This window comes from Phoenix dactylifera, chromosome 9, assembly GCF_051530095.1.
Source record: "Phoenix dactylifera cultivar Ajwa chromosome 9, Ajwa_hap1_PhDact_Kaust_v1.1, whole genome shotgun sequence".
NCBI lineage: Eukaryota > Viridiplantae > Streptophyta > Magnoliopsida > Arecales > Arecaceae > Phoenix > Phoenix dactylifera.
In genome coordinates this window covers 4,699,756-4,719,080 of record NC_143198.1, presented here as the reverse complement: position 1 = coordinate 4,719,080, position 19,325 = coordinate 4,699,756, and positions in this window count along the sequence as shown.

Sequence of the window (19,325 nt, the reverse complement as noted above, 5' to 3'; positions counted from 1 at the left end):
TCACTTCACAACAGTCTAGCTCTGTGCTAGTCTATACTTCAACAGAAGGATCTAATCCAAACAAATGTTTTCAAATTCGACTTATGCCAATTAAAGCCCCTTCTTTTATAAAAAAAATTGTAAAGTAAGAAAAGAAGAGAGAGAAAAGATAAAGATAGAAGAAGAAAGAGAAGGGAGGGGACTGCATTAATACGTTGATATTGATATTTCATCATAAAGCAATACGCTTAAAATAGGTACAATGGATAAAAAAAAAGCAGGGGTTTTTGCTAAATAATCAACATGTGCACAGGTGAAAACTTCATGCTTCCCTTCAACGTTCTCAAAGTAGTCAACAATCGCTTCCAGACAAAAAGTGGAATGTGGGTCAATAGGATGAGCTTCATATATTCCATAAATGATGTGCAAGGGCCAAAGAACATTGGAAATGCTCTTGTTATCGGAGAGTCTTAGTATAAATATATTGTCATGTTGTTGGATGTTGTGTGAAAGATACATCTTGCACCAAATAATTGGTATAAAAGTATACTCCGAAGCCCCATGAGCAAATAAGAAGTATGCGTATCAAAATTTCTTAACAAGAACCGATAAAACACAACACTAGTGTTTTAATACTTTTGAATATAATGGTAGAGATGTGGGATCCATGGAGTGCAATAGCAAGGGACCACTTGCTGCCTCTTTAGGACCTTTGGCCCTTGAACTGTTTGATGGTGTCAATATTGTAGCGGATAGAGGTCAGTAATAAAGTATCTATTATAGCCCTATGTGGTGCATGGGAATGTGCATGGCCATTCCAAGTCAAAGTTGTTAGTAGAATGATTTGGTTTCAGAAAGTATAGGTGAGATTGGGAGGGAATGAAGGGGGCTCGGGTACAACAACAATAACAACTACTACGTATCTTCCCGACCTTCTCTTTTTATGATTACTGTCATGATGCTTGAGTCAAAGAACTACATTAATTCCGCTTTGACACTGCTTGGAATTATGCCTCCTGAGCTAGGAGCTGTGCCTCATCACATTTTATTCCAAGTTTCCAACCTATCCCTCCTTTCACTTTCACAACGACTTAGAAGTCCCTTTCAAAGAAGCAGGAATAATGTCACCCTTCTATTCATTAGCCTTCAAGGGATCTTGATTTAGCCTCTCGTTAGCAGTGTTGACTGAGTACAAAACAATGCAGCTTGTGAGAAAAAGGAGGACATATAACTAGAGCAGAGCTATATAACTAGATTCCACCTAAAGTGTATGCAGAGCTATATAGAAAAATATCAAATATGTGACAAATGGTGAGGATGAAAAATGGCAGAGTTTGATAAAACCTCTTTTATAATCCTACCCTCATTCTGATATTGGTAAAGCTAACTGCCACACGTTGTTCTGAAAAATAAAAATAATAAATAACAAATACTACTTAAAATGACAAATGGCCGAAGTTGGGACACCATAGCAGCATCTGAGTACACAGATTTTCTTGCAAATGGTTTTAACCTACCATGTCTTAGTTTACATAAATCCAACACTTCATAATCAATGTAACAATCTCTAAGCTTATCAGATTCATAAGATTGCATACCGCATAGTAATGCAAGCAGTGTGACTAGGAACACCAATTAGTATGCCTCTCCTTTCGTTTCGGTCTTGTTTTTTTTTTTTTTCTCTTGATGGAAACTTTCGTTTCCTTCTTTATTATCATATTATTGTGATTCTTTTAGAGAGACTGCAAAATATTTGACTATGGAAAATGATGTTGAAGGGAGTATTGCGGGGACGGCCTTTGGCTGGAGCCTTACACAACAGCATAGCCCATATTAAGCTAGCAGAGAAAGAGGACTGCGTTCCTCCCAAGGTATTGTCCGCTTTGGGCGCTCCGGCCCGCACGTCCAGCGCAGACGGGGGAAGACTGGTGCCCTCACGGTTTTGTCCCACAAAAGGGTCCTCGAGAGGAAAGGATTTCCACCTCCCATTTAAGACACAGAATCTTTCCGCTACTAGCCGATGTGGAACTAAATTCAAAGCCCCCTCCCCCTCCACAATATAGCCCCCCCCAGCGGGAAGATTCTGTGTCGGATTTTACCCGCGACAGCCCCCCAGGTAGTGTTGGGCAACGGGCCGTGCCGGGCCGGCCCGGCCCAGGCCCACCGGGCCAAAGGACTAACGGGCGCAAACGGGCCGTGCCAGGCACGGCCCGCAACGGCTTCAAACGGGCCGTGCCTGGCACGGCCCGCAACGGCTACAGACGGGCCGTGCCGGCACGGCCCGTCTAGAGAGGGGAGAGGAAAATAGCCGTTTTCAACGGCTATTTTCGAGAAAAAGTCCATTTTACCCCTCCCAACAGTCCAATAACGGCTGAATTGAGGGGTATTTTGGGAAAAAAATTTTGGGCTTCTATAAATAGCCCATTCCTCCCTCATTCTCACCACACCAAACCTCTCATTCTCTCCTTCTCTACTGCTATTATTTCTCTCTTCTAAAGTGCTCTTCTAGCAATTTAATTTTTAGTTTGTTCAAGTGCTACACAAGAAGAGGTTCCTGTTGAGAAGAGAAGGTCGCTTCTGTTGAGAGCACAAGAGGAAGCTCGGAATCTCGGCTCTGCCTCTGCCCTCCGACCCTCTACAGCATGACCGGTGTAAGGCTTCTCCGTTTGAAAACTCCTCTGATTGCACGATAAGGGAAATAGGACTTTTTTTCATATTAAGGAATAGCCCTAAGGGGAACGAGGGAGTGCTTGAAAAGAACACCAATCTTTGGAGCAGTAAAGGTAAGGGAAGTCGAGTAAGGAAATCCCTCTAAAAGGAAAAGTCTTACAAGGAAATCCCTCCTAAGGGAATAAGGGAAGTAGGTCATTTTCTTATTGTTCAATTATTCCTCCTTGCGGTTAGTTTTTATTTTTTGAATTAATTATAGATATGTCATCTTTTGAGGAAAGTCAGTTTGGCATTCCTGTTTCTGAGGGAGAAGAAACTAATCCCCAACCCCATGTTCTTAGTTCCTCTAGAACTGGTGAACCGAGTGAAGATCAAACCTCTTCTCGTAAGAGGACTAGTGCTGTATGGAATGAATTTGATAGAGTTATGGTTGATGGAGTCTGGAAAGCTAGATGTAAAAAATGTGCCAAACTTTATAGTTGTAGTAGTAGTGAGGGAACAGGGCATTTAAAAAGACATCAAGAGAGTCATAGGATGCATGATTCTCATGCTCAAACTCAAAGTACCCTTAATATACAAGGGGGATTACTTGTAGGTAATTTTGCATATAATCATGAAAATCAAAGAAAAGCACTTGTAAAATGGATAGTTAAGGATGAATTACCTTTTAGTTTATGTGAATCTTTTAATTTTGAAGAATATGTTCAATTAAACCTACAACCTGCTTACAAAAGAACTAGTAGGCGTACATTTAGAAGAGTAGCTATGACCAATTTTTTAGTAATGAAACAAAATTTAATTGAAACACTTTCTACTTTAAATGTAAAAATTTCATTAACTTCTGATATTTGGTCAGCATCTGTAGGTAGTAATTGTTTTATTGCCATTACTGCTCATTATATTGATAATGATTGGCAATTAAATAAACGTATTCTTGCTTTTCGTGCTTTTGATTTTCCACATTCTGGGCAACAAATTTCAAATATTATTTATCAAACTGCATGTTCATATAATATTAATGATAAAATTATGTCTATTACTTTTGATAATGCATCTAATAATAATTCTGCTGTTGCATTATTAAAAGACTCATTGCATCCCATATTAGATGGAAATTTACTGCATATTAGATGTGCATGTCATATCTTAAATCTTTCTGTTCAAGCTGGCATGGGCATGATTCAAGATGTGATTTCAAAAATTAGAAATGCAGTTTCTTTTATTCATGCTTCAAGATCAAGACTTCAAGAATTTAAGGAATTATGCATAAATTATGGTAAACGTTTTAAAAAATTTAAACTTGATGTAATTACTCGTTGGAACTCCACATATAGCATGATACATGATGCATACCCATATAAAAACTTATTAAGTGCATATATTAATGATCGTGGATTAGGCTTTACATTGTCTGAAACTGATTGGAATAAAGAAAAAATTTTGGAAGATTTTTTGCTTAGTTTTTATAATGCTACCAATGTTCTTTCTGGTATTTATTACCCTACTTCATGTTCATTTTTACAACAAGCATATATAATTAGTCAAAAATTTGCAGAACATAGATATGATGATGTTTTAATGCCTATTATTGACCTAATGGAATCTAAATGGAATGAGTATTGGGACAAGATATGTCCTATGCATAACTTAGCTGCTGTATTTGATCCTAGAGTTAAATTAAATGGCGTGCTAATTTTACTTGATGCATATTCTGAAAATATGAATCAAGATTCTGAATCTGCTAAAGATGAGGTAAAACAACTTCTTTATGATATTTATGCTATATATGATGAAAAAATTCGTGGATCTAGAACACAAATACAAACCTCTATTTCTTCTTCTAGTAGTTCTCGTTCGTCATCTATTTTTCATTCATTGCACAGAGAAAACACACACATGCTTCAAGTTCCTCTTCATCTTCTTCATCTTTAAGTAGTGAACTAGAATTTTATTTACGAAATGATCTTCATTCTGCATATGATGAAAATCAAATAGAGAATCTAGATGTATTATCTTGGTGGAAGAGTGTTAGAAATCAATATCCTGTTATGTCTGCAATTGCACGCGATATTTTAGCTGTGCCGATGTCCACGGTAGCATCGGAATCCGCTTTTAGTGCAGGTCGGCGTGTTCTTGACGAAAAGAGAAGTAGGATGACGGGCGAAACGGTGGAGATGCTTCTCTGCTTCAAGGATTGGTTGGATGCTGAGGCAAGACTTCAAGATAAAGGTGGACATAATACAACATCCTCTGATGATGATGATACAAACACTACTGAAGACTGAAGACTGAAGACTGAAGACTGAAGAGTGAATACTGATTCACTGAATCACTGATGATTAGTAAGATTTCTTAATTTTTTATAATTGTACATTTTTATTGTATTCTGGAGGTCAGACCAAGGTCCAAACCTCGGCCCTTTCTTAGTTTCTTATTGTATTCTAGAGGTCAGACTAAGGTCCAAACCTCCCTTCATGTACTATTTTGATTTAAATTAATAAACTGGTAGGGGTCTATGCCAAACCCCCCACCATTAAGGTGGCTTTATATTCATAAATCCTTAGTTTTCAATATTTATTATTTTTTCAGAAAATTTATGAAGCATTAATTTTTATCGGGCCGGGCCGGGCCCAGGCCCGGACTGTGCCAGGCCCGCGGGCCAGCCCGGCCCAGGCCCTTATGGGCCGTGCCGGGCTGGCCCGCGGGCCGTGCCGTGCTTGGCCCGCAGGCCTAGAGCGGGCCGTGCCGGCCCAGGCCCGAAGCGGGCCGTGCCGGGCTCGGCCCGCGGGCCAGTACCCTGTGACCCAGCACAGCCCTCTCAAATGGGCCGTGCCAGGCACGGCCCGGCACTGTAGCAAGCGGGCCGTGCCTGGCACGGCCCGCTTGCTACAGTGCCGGGCCGTGGGCGGCCCGGCCCAGTGCCCAACTCTACCCCCAGGCAACCTGAGGGGTAGTCAATGGAGAGAGGAGGCGCCCCCTACCTGGCGCGCCATCTGTTGCGGGGACGGCCTTTGGCCGGAGTATCATACAACAACATAGCCCATATTAAGCTAGCAGAGAAAGAGGACTGCGTTCTTCTCGAGGTATTATGCGCTTTGGGCGCTCCGGCCCGTGCGTCCAGCGCAGACGGGAGGAGACTGGTGCCCTCACGATTTTATCCCACAAAAGGGCCCTCGAGAGGAAAGGATTTTCACCCTCCATTTAAGGCACAGAATCTTTCCGCTACTAGCCGATGTGGGACTAAATTCAAGGCCCCCTCCCCCTCCACAACAGGGAGGTATGAAGTGGTGGCACGCGGCTTATGTTGCACCTACTTGCAAATTCAGTGTCGTACTTGTTTGTGGGTGGAAAACTTTGAAACTAGACTCTCTCCTGGAGTCATCAGGAAAAGAAGACACATTTCATTAATGAAGATGGCTTTTAGCATAGCAATTAGCCTAAAATAAGGCACTTAGTAGAGCAGAACCAATAAATATAGCCGGGCAACAGCCACCACTACCCAAAATAAAAGAATAGAGAGGAGCAGAAAAGCCCAGAATATAAGATTAGTGGAAGGAACAATAATTACCATGCACAAAAATAGCAATCCACATAACACAAACCACAGAAAACAAGTATTGAAATTGAATAGTGATACTTATTCCAGCAAGTAATGGTAGCCACTTATGAATTTGAGGTTATAATAATAATGAAGGTCCCTTTTTTCGACCATCAAAATCAATAATATTTCTATATTTATTTACAAGCTAAGTTTTATGTTTATGTTTATCTTAAATTCCACGTAACTTGGTTCATAATCTAGTCTACTACTGTTGCCTTTGTTGAGTAGTTAGTGTGATGATAATGAAAATTCTCAGAGATTCAAGGCAGTAAAATTTTAAAAAAATTTAACCTTTATAGTGGGAACTAGTAGTACACCTGCACAATTATCTAGCCAATTAATTTATTAGTCTCCCTCGTTACCATAAAAAAGACCGATAGTTTAATGAGTATTTTCCAATATATTTACATGTATTTATCAACAAATTCAAAGGCCTTTCACATGACATTTGCTTTGCTGCTTATTAGAATATTACTGGATTGGAAGGTCATGCGGAATGTCACTTTTTAAGTTGCACTGTTGCTTCATACTTGTCTTTTATTTGTTTGTCTCTAACTCTTTTGACGTATGCAACGCCCACCTTCCTAGAGAAAATTGATTGATGTAAGAATAGATTTATGACAAATTATTTCTTTCATACATGAACAAAAACACCCGTCTTAGGTGTGCGTCTCATCCTAGTTAGAAAAATAAAAGACCCGTATCAACAAACAGTGAAAATCTATTTATTCCAAAAATCTATTGGTAAAATATATATTTTGTTCTCTTTTTTTTCAATTTGTCACACGCATTGCACTACCACAAATTAACTCTCCTCAATGTCACACACTCTAAAACAAATCTAACTGTTGTATTTTACTAATGACTCATCTCAACCTTGTTAGACCTTCAAGACGGCTTGGCCAATCAAACAAACAAGTTTATTTAACCAATTTTTCAAGTAATATGGGAATAAATGCCTGCAAATTCTTCGATGCCAACCAATTAAGCTAACTATTTACAAGCTTATTTGACCATTTTAAGATGACCATTCCGTTCACAATATGTTCTAACATATAATAGTACTTTGGTCTTAGAAGAAAGAACGATTATTGAGCCAAAAACTCGTACCTTCTTATCTAACACCAACGATCCCCTCAGAACTCCCTATGCAATCCAAATCTTTTAGCAAAGAACCGGCCCGAATTACTGATCAAAAAAAAAAAAGATAAAGGGTCCGAACCCAAAATGGCGACCAAGCCATCACCGCAAAGAGGCCGGTCATGTGCCCAAACACGATCTCCATTGGTAGCCTTAGGCTCGGAACATCTCCACTCTTGCTCCCTGAGCACCCCCCCTGGTTCACCCGAACCAGGTTGCATTGGACTGAACCGGCATGCACCTTTATAACGTAGACTCCAAGTTGTTTAAGCTCGACTCAAAGTGCGTCCGGGACCATGTAGAACAGACTCATGGTACAAGCCAACCCACGAGATTCTAACTGAACCAACCATGCTCGCCATGTTAGCGATCCGACCGGACCGAAGTGAGGACGAGACATGGCTGACCTAGCTGCCCATGCCATCTTTATTACCATGGACGTGATCCGGCTGCATGTTGATATGATCTTTTTTGCATAGCCTACACTTTTGTTGGAGGTGATGTTAAGCTTGGACTGGAGGTCAGAGAGCTTGGAAGGTGGGACATGAAGACAATGGCAATCGTGGTAGGTCTGTCACATAATCGACTAATGCTAAGAAGATTATGTTTAAGACCATCTACTAAAAGCACATTCTCAATAAATATAGAGAAAGTGATACTAATGTTATCAATTCCAATGATCTTTCCTTTATCATTATCGCCAAAGGTGGCCACATCTCCATCTTTTTTTAAAAGAAAAATGAATTGTGATTCATCTCCTGTCATATGTCTAGAGTACCCGCTATTCAAGTATATCATCTTCGAGAGATCCACCATGTAGTCTTAAGTCCATAATATATGGGATGGAGCTTAGAATATGCATAATAGAGTGCTAAAATTTCTTGACACAAAGCTAACGAGCTAGCTAGGGGCTTGTTTGGTTCCTTAGCTTAAGTGTTTTGGGTAGGTCAAAATGTTTGCTTAGTGTGCCACGTAATCCAACTTCTTGGGGTTGTTTATCATCTTTTCTGCGGCATGGGCCATCTAGTGAGCTTATATAATCTCTCTCTCTCTCTCTATATATATATATATATATCTATCTATCTATCTATCTATCTATCTATCTATCTATCTATGTGCATACACGTGTCTGTTTGTGCCTGCACATGCTCTCGTACGTTCATGTGTGCATGGGTGTGCATATGGGCCACAAGAAAAATTTACATATAACACATGAATCTACTTGATCTCTGACCGATAGAGGTAGCGGCAACACAGATTTTGTAATAAAATCAATGTGTGAAATCTTGGAAACCCAAGTTACTCGAATCACCAATGAGTCAACTGGCGATTCAACATAAATAAAATATATTCTCTGAAAAAAGGCAAAGTCTAGAAATGAAAGCATGTTAACAACAAACACAGTGAATACAATAAAAAACGTATATGCACACTTGAGTATATAATGTGATTCTATAACTACAAGTGGATTATGTAATTATAGTAATAGTAATGTGACAACAGGATAGGCACTTAAAAATTGTGTCAACCTGAGCCTCGACACCTTCTGCCAAACCCCTTGATCCTTGATATGTTCATTCCAAATGATTTTGATGCTTTTTAAGATGATTCATTAAGGCCAACTAATGAAGGAAAAAAAAAAAGGAAAACATGGGACGGGATAAATTGAATTGCATAACTCCTTACTTATCCAAAGTTACAAAGGAGAACGCTAAATTGCTAAGCATAGAGGTTGTTTATTCTTGGCTAAGCAAACACTTAACATGGTTAGCAGGAATGGATGGAAAGTCCCAGAAGGCAAAGTAGAAGAAATTAACAATAAAAGGGGAAGGGGAAGAAAACAAACAACACTAGGAAGTAGAATAAGAAGTACTGTCTACGCTATTCTCTACTCAAGGTGGCAAACTATTAGGATGTGTCATTCCTGTGCCATTGCTTATTATGCATGCTGTAAATCAAACGCCGTGGAATGTTCAGGTACTTCAGTAAAATATTTAAAAAGTGATTGCTGCTGTCAATATCAGTGATCATCTATGTAATTTTTATCAAGAAAAATAATTTATAACATCATCATCATCATAAAGTATTTGCTCCATATTTATGGCGTAACTGTGTTTAATCTTGAACAGTTCATAATGGACCCATTTACCATTGTGTTAGACAAGATTAGGTAGAGGCTGGACCTTCTGTCGAGGTTATATAACAACATTGTCCTACCATAACATCTTTAATCGCCTTTCATCTTCCTCATTGTTAATCTGAAAATAATGGCAAAAGATTAACATCTTTCCATCTTTAAAACATGGATCAGCTGCTGATCAGTATAACAAAAATAACATCTTTTATTTCATAAATCCAACCTCTAATTAAATTAAGGTAGAATAAAACTATGGTTGTTAATGGTATTTATTAGCCTTTATAACAATGAATAATGGGTAACAACAGTTTAAATTGATGAATTCACAGTTGACATGGTCATATATACATATACATACATACATACATACATACATACATACATACATACATACATACATACATACATATATATATATATATTGAATTTGTAATTCTACATATTGTAAAAGATTAAATCATTTATATAAAGCAATACTTTAATTTGTAATTAATAGTTTTATCGGTAACAGCCACTATTCCCATTTTCTGATTGCCATCACGACAAAACCATGGCTAAATTAACAGACCAGCAGCCATATGAAGGGCATTTAATTAGTAGGGAACTTTGGGATCGTTACAGTGGGCAATGAGCTTCAGCATCCTTCTGTCAAGCATAGAGGATACTGGCTAGATCCTAACAAGGGTGGGGTATCCTCCTTGAAATTTGGAACCCATCTCTTCATATCTGCTAGAATACTTACATGGAGACACAGCCTTGAGCCCTGCACTATTTTCTGGTTTTAATGAAATAAAGAAAAGCATGTAGGAGCTTCAAAAGAAGAGTAGGGGCAACAGACAAATTCCATGACCAAGACCCATGAGAGACTGATGGCGCTGCCTTCTCTGAGGATTACAGGAGCAGGAATACCCTCAGCTCCCAGTGGCATCAAATCCAAATTCTATTGGACAGACATCTTGGTAGCACCTGGTTTGGCTGCCTCTAGGAGCAATGGTCTCTGGTGAAAGGAAAGGAGGAAAAGACAAGCCCATCTGTGTCCCTCTTATCCTGCAAGTGATTTGTGGCATTCTTCGTACCTAGATGATATTGGTCTCATATGGACACACAAGGGCCTCAGGCCTACATGTGTGACTGGACAAGTCATGGAGTACACTATAACCAAGGTCACCCCAAAATTAATCTTACCCAAAAAAGAAAGTTCACCACACCCCCATTCCTCCAAAAAAAAAGGACTGCTAGCAGCTTAGCGAGTGTGGATTGTGGAAGGAATCCATCCACAAATCTCCTCTCTTCACTCTTCTTTTCTCCTGCCATGGTTGCACTTCTCCTTTGATACCTGCATTCCCATTAGACTCTCTCTCTCTCTCTCTCTCTATTGTTCAGAAAGAGGCAAGGGGGGATGCAAAAAACTTCAAATATGCTGACAGAACCACTTCAAGTTCCAAAGTGGGATCTCACGCTTTTGGTACGTCCAAGCGCTAGATATTTTACGTGGATATACATGGCCTCTACATGGAGGTAAAACAGCACAGAACCTAGAATTTTTAAAGGTGGATGGAGCATGGAGCAGCACCCTAAATGAGAATCTAAGAACTGCATGGCGTGTTGTTTTGGAATTAAACAACACACTCGTTGTAGCATTAATTCTAACCTACTGTTGATACGATCATTACGTACTAGGTATTGGCCACCTGCAATGCACTAAAAGGAAGGAAGGAAGGGAATATTGAGGACGGTATTTAGATAATTAGACATTGCTATTAAGATAGCCGTTGTTAGACAGAACAAAATAAAAAAGATCCATTCAAAATTCAAAGTTTTAAAGGTGCAACCAAGCATAAAAAGAATCGCAATCGCCCTTGTTGCTAAAAAGAGAGACGCAGTCCTGAAACAGCAGACGGAAACTCGAAAATAAATATGCTATCTACTTAGGTCACTGTTTATAAAAAAAAAAAAAAGTGCAGCTGCCATTGAGATTTTAATTCAAAAAAAAAGTCTACATCAAATGAGCAGTCAAGATGTTAAATAACATCTCTTGGTCTCCTTACATGACAGCCATTTTAATAGAATAACAACAATATAAAGATATAATTTGAATACCTGTTGTTAATAGATATTATGTAATGAAAGGCCAAACGTTACTCTCAATACTGATGGGGCAAAAAAATTGTTGAAAATGTTTAGAAAATGGAGAGAAATAATCTAAATAAGTTTTTGGAATGAGACAGTTCTCTCTTTTAGCCCTTCTACTTTGACCTCTATTGTCCAACAGTGAACCCCTGAGAGAGCCAAGAGACCATTCTAAATATGGCTGACATGATAAAAGTAAGAGAAACGGATTAAAAGAGGAAAAGCAACCTGCCAATGTACAGTCCACAGTAATAGTGCATTTAAATTCTGCTTCCTGTCATTCACGAGGGAATGAATCACGGGATCCAAACAAAATCCAAGCAGGATGCCAAATGCCAAACAAAGAGTGCAAACAGCCCAAAAGGAAACGGAGTAAAGGGCTTTTAGATAGCAACCTAACAAGAGCCACAACAGCTTTGGGGAATAGAGAAGCATATCAAAAAGTCAATAAGAGAGAGAGAGAGAGAGAGAGAGAGAGAGAGAGAGAGAGAGAGAGGACAGCAGCTAACTCACATGACATTCCCACCTTGCTTCCCATATTAAAGTCCCCATTAAAGCTTCTTCTCCCCCCTCCCTGCCTCCCCCTGCCAATTCCCCAGGTCTCTTTGTGCTTTGACCTCTTAACCCCTCTCTCGATTTGCCTCTATTTATGACAGGTCAACATCTAAAAGCAATGGGTCATGAGTTCAAAGCACTTTAGATGCACCTCCACAGCCTCTTTATTTTGAAAAAAAAAGGACACTTCGGTTCACCTCATAATCAAGGCCTTAAGTTCCCCTGTTGGGAGCTTTATGGTGATGTGGTAGGAAAAAGAGAGCAAGGTCGGATCTGGGAACAAGCGCACTAGATCTCCAAACCAACATGTGAGGTGGTCGGGCTTAGAGGAAAAAGGGTCTAAGATTAGTAAAGCCTAGCAAGAAGGGTGGCATTAAGGACTCAGAACCTAAATTTGGAAATCTCTGCATAAATCTATTGGTAGAGAGATTCATACTACAGTTCGATAGTGTGTAAGCTTCCATATTCCCCCTTCCCCGCTGTCATGTGTGATTAAAGGAGAAGGGGAAGAAAGAGACAGCCTTCAACGCAAAAGTTGTCTTCAGGACAATGCTGAAAGGCTGAAAGGACTTATTTGCTTTCCACTTTTGCTTTCTATTTTTCTCGTCTCCATTTGATCTAAGAGACCCCTCACTGTAATGAGGACCCAGTCTATTGACCGGCCCATGAGCTTGCACGCACTAATTTTGGCATGAGATCACAAAAAAATTCATAGTCACGCGAGATGGAAAAAGCGGACTCCTGGAAGAAGTTTGCCTTCTTTCCCGACTCCGTCGGGCATTGGAAACCCTGGAGCCTGTCAGAGCCCAAAACTTAGCTCAGGAGCAGCTTAATGCATTTGGAAGCCTAAGACGAAGTCTTTTTTTCTTTCCGTTTTGTCTTTGAGGCCTTTCCTATAGGGAGCTGGCCTAAGGCAAACTCACTAAAGGAACATTTTTTCTTTCTATTTTGTCATTGAGACCTTCCCTGTAGTGGGCTTTCTTTGGGTTAGGGCCTTAGACGACCACTTCAGTCGCCTAAGGATTGGGTCTGCCCTGATTTAGCCTATAAAGGACCCTCCCCTCTTCTTCTAGGCATCTTGCCCTTTATCCCCAATCTGTCGCTAGCAAAATTTCTCGAATTTCTTTTGATTTTTCTTTGAGTGTGCATGGCGGGCCACCATCGATTCGCCGCCGGAACAAGACAATCCATCCCGACCACTTGTCTACACCGATTCCGGAGTCCCTTGTCCATCGTTGACAACTTATTTGCTACTAGGGGTCAAAGGATTCATGTCCCTCTCCCCCATATTTCTTTTTTCTTCTTCTTCCCATTTAGCCGACCACCATCATCGTGGGACGTTATCGCAGCTACCGCTGCTGTGGGTCGCAACTGTGGGTATGGCTAGCTTTAGAGCAATCTTTTGTCCTCTCTTTTGAGGAAAAAACCGTGGTTTCCTCTCTCTCCCTCTTCTTTCTCTCTCTTGTTCTCTCTCCTTTCTCTCTCTTCTTCACTCTTTCTCTCTATGCTCTCTCTTTTTTTCTCTCTAGATATCTTATGGACCACCAGAGGGTCCAGATATCTAGGTAAACCCAAGTTGACCGGTTGACCCTTGGAGAGGTTCCAAGCCAGCATTGTACACCAAGTAATCTAAGCCGGTATTGTGTAACTAGAGATCCCGGGCCGACATTGTGCGACCATCAACTCATCCATCTTTAGTATCTCAAAATTAATCATGGTGATTTATAATTAATCTAGAATGAGATTTGATCTACAAGAGAACAACTATTCAGGCAAGAAAGTGTTGAACATGACACCTTGCCCCTAACTTCTTAGATCGTGGAGTGAATTGGTATTCATTGTAATTGAATTGGTTGCTGATAAAGATAAGTATCTCTCAACACAATTATCTACATGATTATGGAAGTTTTATACATATTTTATGCATATTATGTATTGTTGCATTTGATGTTGCATGGATTATGATGTTACTAAATCATATACATGATCTTTAACAACCTTCCCATTCAAGTGCGAGTTCATCTTAAGTCCCCATCAGGTTCATTGCTATCTAGTCAAGCTCTGCACCTTCATGTGAGTCAATTTCAACCACCTCTCCAGTCCAATCTACAACTATCTAATGAAGCTTTATGTCGAATTACTTTTCTTAGTATACCTCATGTTACCTATCTAATCCATGAACCCACTCTCTAAGAGCCATACTTTTACCATAATGGGTTATATTCTGGTCTCCAAGAGCCACATTTCACTATACCATTAACCTGGCATCTTGCTCCATTAAGTCCACTTGCTGCACCCACTCGACACATCATGGCCATCACAGCCAGCATGCTATTGTGCTATGAAAGAGCCAAAGGAGGATACCCTTATAGCTTCGAGAGTTGTTCGGGATTATCAGCCATTGTAATTGATATCACTTGTTGGAAGATGGGGAATTCTAATGTCAGAAGAACTTGATATACATATTGGAACCCAATTCATTCTAAAAGCTTGTGCTATTAGATTTTGAACCCAATCATTTGTGTCAATCCCCCTTATTTCCCAGTAATTATTTACGTGGGACTAAACCTTACACCTAATCCTTGATCATTTACATGCATTTACAAAAGTTGAGAACGATGGAAGATGTAGACTAGGAAGGTGTTAGGGAGAAATAAGGAGCTTGAGTCGTTTAATCAAGAGAAGGATTTGATATACGAGCCAAAACTCAGTTCAACTTAAAAGCTTAAATCATCAAGTTTTGGATCTAGAAAAATCTATATCAATCCATCTATCTCCCATTAATTATTCTACGAGAGATTAAACCTTTCATATGATTCTCAACATTCTCCTCCCCTATGGGTGAACCAATTTTGAGTCCGATCCACTAAATTAAGCTCTGCATCTAATTACTTTTTTTGAGTGCACCACGTGTTACTACTCTAACCTTAGAGCCCACTCTCTTAATGTCACATTTTATCACAATGTATTATCAATCAAGTCCAATAGTCACTCTCCAAGAGTCATATTTTTGTTGTACTCATACAAAGAGTTATACTTTTCCAATAGCCATACCTAAGCCCATGCTCAAATTCAACATCTTCTTTTCTTCTTCTTCTTCTTCTTTTGCGCTAAAACGAACATCGTTTTTCCTGGGCAGAATTTTTTTAGCCGGGGTACGAATACATAACGGGTACGAATACACTCCATACATAACGGGTACGAATACACTCCATACATAACGGGTACGAATACACTCCATAGAGTCAAAATACAAAAGGTCTCGAAGTACTCTGGGCATCTCTCTCTTCTTAGCCCATAAGGTGCCTCCTGAGTGGCACGCTACATGCGCTGCCACCCAGTCGGCCGCCCCACTGGCCTCATGATATACATGCATAGCCTGTAATGTGACACCATCCCTCGCCATCATCCAAATATCGCGAAGTAAGGGATGGGCACCACCATGACTGCTCGGGCCCCTACGGATCTAGCTGATCACCGTGATCGAGTCACCCTCTTAAAGAATCGAGCTCGCCCGGAGCACCCGCCACGCGTAGGACAGACCCATCCAGGCCGCTCGCAGCTCTGCCCCTGGAACTGAAGTATCAAAAATCTGACAGCCCCCTGCTGCCACCACATCAGAACCCGGGCCCCTAACAACAATTCTGGCCCCTCCCCTCCTGCCACCATCCAAGACAGAGCTATCAAAATTGACCTTGAGGAAACTCGGGGGTGGGGGCTCCTAGGTAAAGAATACCCTATGCGGAGCTGCCGAAGCAATGTGGGAGCTCCAGGTGTCCCGAGCTATCAAAGGTCTATGAGCCGACTTTATATGGATAATCTCAACAGCCTGAGCACAGGCTCACTCCATCACAAACCGCAAGGATAGCCGACGCTCACCAAACATTCGGACGTTCCTAGCCAGCCATATCTGATACGCTGTACAAGACGCCCTAATGGCTAATCTCCGCATCTGGAAAACACCAGCCCAATGCTGAACCACCTCCAGGAAGATAACCCTCCCACTCCATGTGTCCCCCTGGAAACTCCAGACACATCTCGCCCTCACACAGTGGAATAGTACATAATCCACCGACTCGGCCACCCCGCAATCCGGATATAAGGGGGACAGGCTTATACCTCGTCTACTCAACACTGAGCATGTCGGCAACCGCTCCCAAGCTACCTTTCAGAAAAAGAGAGCAACCTTATGGTGTAGTCCAAACCTCCACACGTAACCACAGTCTAGGCCTGGCTGTGAACCCAACTGAAGAGCCAGGAAAACCTCGCCAATCCCAACACTGGCTCGACAGGTAGGGCTCCAAACTCTGACATCTGGACCTGCGAATCCCGAAAGAGGAATCGCTCGCACCCGCTCCACAAGATACTCCCAAACAGCTGGCCCAATCTTACGGCCACCACCACGACTCCAATTATGAGTCCACATATCATCCTTTTTCATAAGAGATATCAATTACATACCTTTGTAGTTTGTAGAGTTGTCTATAATCATTAACCATCAACTCTCATGTACATTGTAAGGAAGAAATTGAGAGCTCGAGTCCAATCTGGAGAGTGCCTTGAAGCAAGTCAGAATTTAATTCAACCTAAAGCTTAAGCTGTTAATAAGTTGTTTAATATTCGTGGGATTAGGAATATCCAACTAGGGGAAGAGGGAGGGGGACGGGAGAGAGAGAGAGATGTGGGGGAAGAGAGAGTATCGAGGTCTATGGGTGAAGAGGCCCAAAAATTGTAAGAAAACAAATAACGACCTTCTCCGGCCTTTTTTTTTCTCCTGCTTAGGTCTTTATTTTCTCCTAATGGGAATGGATCCAGAAGATCAAGTTGATCTGAGGCCGGCGAAGCTTGACATTCTTTATACCAAAAAAAAAAAATCTGTTAAATTTTTTTCAGTCTATGAGATTTAGGCTGACTCACTCCAGAGTTACTTTTGAATATTTATGAATATAGATGTAGCCAATGCCTAATATTTTTAGGAATCTCATGTAATTTTCAGTGCAATCATGCAAACAAGTTTTTATATTGAAAATTCAGTTCCAAATCCTACGAAAATTATCCAAACTGAAAGATTTGAGGAAAAGAGCTTGGTCCATCGTACCAAAGTCGTGTATTCATTCTCTCTTTATAATCCTACAGCTGCGCTACATCTATAGCAATCATACAGCTAAAGTTCGTGAACTTGGTCAATCTCTATGCTAGTATTCTTATCTAAAATAGAAATTGAAATGGAGGTTAAATAATGGAAGGTCGTTGTTTAATACAAACAACCTCTAGTTTAGACCTAAATATCTAAAATCAAGCCACCTACCTCTCACTGATCATTTATGGGACTAAACCTTAAATACGAGAACAGTCGCACTTGTCTATTCATGGGACGCTCTTGTAAAAGAGGGAAACAAGCAAGGCCCAACTAAAGTGGGAGAGCATTTATAAATTAGGTGTCCAAGACATTATTGTTTTTCTCACTCCATCACAGCTACCATCTCTTTCCCTCGTGTGCGTCGCATGTTCCCCAACACTATTCATTGGAGTCCACGTAAACCAGAACGAAATATTATTAGTTTGACACAAAAACAAGAAGGCAACGAAACCACAAAATTAAGCTTTGGGTCCACCAACGCCAGTGGTAGATGCATTCACCATCTACTTTCACTAGCTTTGTACGTCTTTTCGCTGCTTTTTTGGCATGGAAGCACATAAAAGCAATGCGTCACATCTTTTTTTTTAATCCGATGAAGAAATGCTTCTGAACAATGTCTTCTCCAGTTCTTCTTTGTGCTAATAAAAGACAAGACCGAGCAGCCCGGAAATAACGAGAGGTCGCTCTACCATGCGAGCACCTGGGTCCTTTGAGGATTTCCTATGGCCCCCCCCTATGCCCTCTTAGCTTATATCTATGGTCCTGCGCCGAGATATAAAGGACTCGGAATGGAATGCTGCAAGGGACTAAATTGGCAGGATCAAATGTATTCTGAACGGAAATGACAAGGCTTGATTTGATTTGATTTGAAAGACCTTTGACGCCAGAAACACGGCTCTCTTTCGGCCATTCTGTAAGGGTTTGTGCTTGCATTGCATTCCGCGAGTCCAAAAGTCATATTGGACAAATTGCAGGATGACCCACTTGTGGGCTTCTTTCTAAGCTCCACCACGGGCTAAAAAGCAGACACTGTAGCAGTTTTGTGGCCCTTATTTAAGTAACGAGGTTGCTAAACTATAATAAAGATTATACAGAAGAAATAAGAGATAGCAAATAACAATTTATTAGGAGATTATTATTCGGAGATTTCCGCGTTAAGAGAACATTTTTTAAAAAAACTTAAAGTCTCAGGTTTTAAAATTTGTTCAATGACGATCAGGGCATCCAAGCTTAAATTATAATCCAATCTACGTCCAAAACTCCAGAACCTTTCAACTTTAGGCCAAATCTCGGTCACATTTTCCGCCCATGATAGAACAATCAATAGGTGTCATATTTTCTGCCCGCGACGGAACAATCGATGAGTGTCACATTTTCCGCTCGTGATAGGGTAATCAATAAGTGTCGCGTTTTCCGAACGTGATGGAGCAATTGATAGTAACAAGACTAGCTTGAAGTCTATACAGATTCATATTTATGTTTAGCTGTAAACTAACAATGGTCACGTTTGTTGCCCGTGACGAGGCAATCAATATAATATAGTTAGTCTAAAGCACCACATCATTAGTTTGATTGTGCAAATATAGGTTTTACTCATATATGCATTCATCATACTATCAATCACAAGCATATATGATCGAAACATAATTTAATATATAAACCATCATAAAAGAATTCTTGCATCTTACTTATTTTGGTCATTAGCATATCATACATATATATAAACAAAATATCTATAATCATGTAGGCTAGTATATAAGAATTCTTACTTGTACACTGATAACCTAAATAGACTAATCACATGTCCACACTGCAATCTACGAACTGGGGTGCGCAGAACTCTGCTCAACATCCTCTTGCCTAGAAGATTGTTCTCCTACAGAACCAAATCAGCATAAAAAATCATCAAAGGTGTCTTACAACCAAAAGCCCTCTATCGGTCCACTAAAGGGTCCACCATCACGTAGTAACTC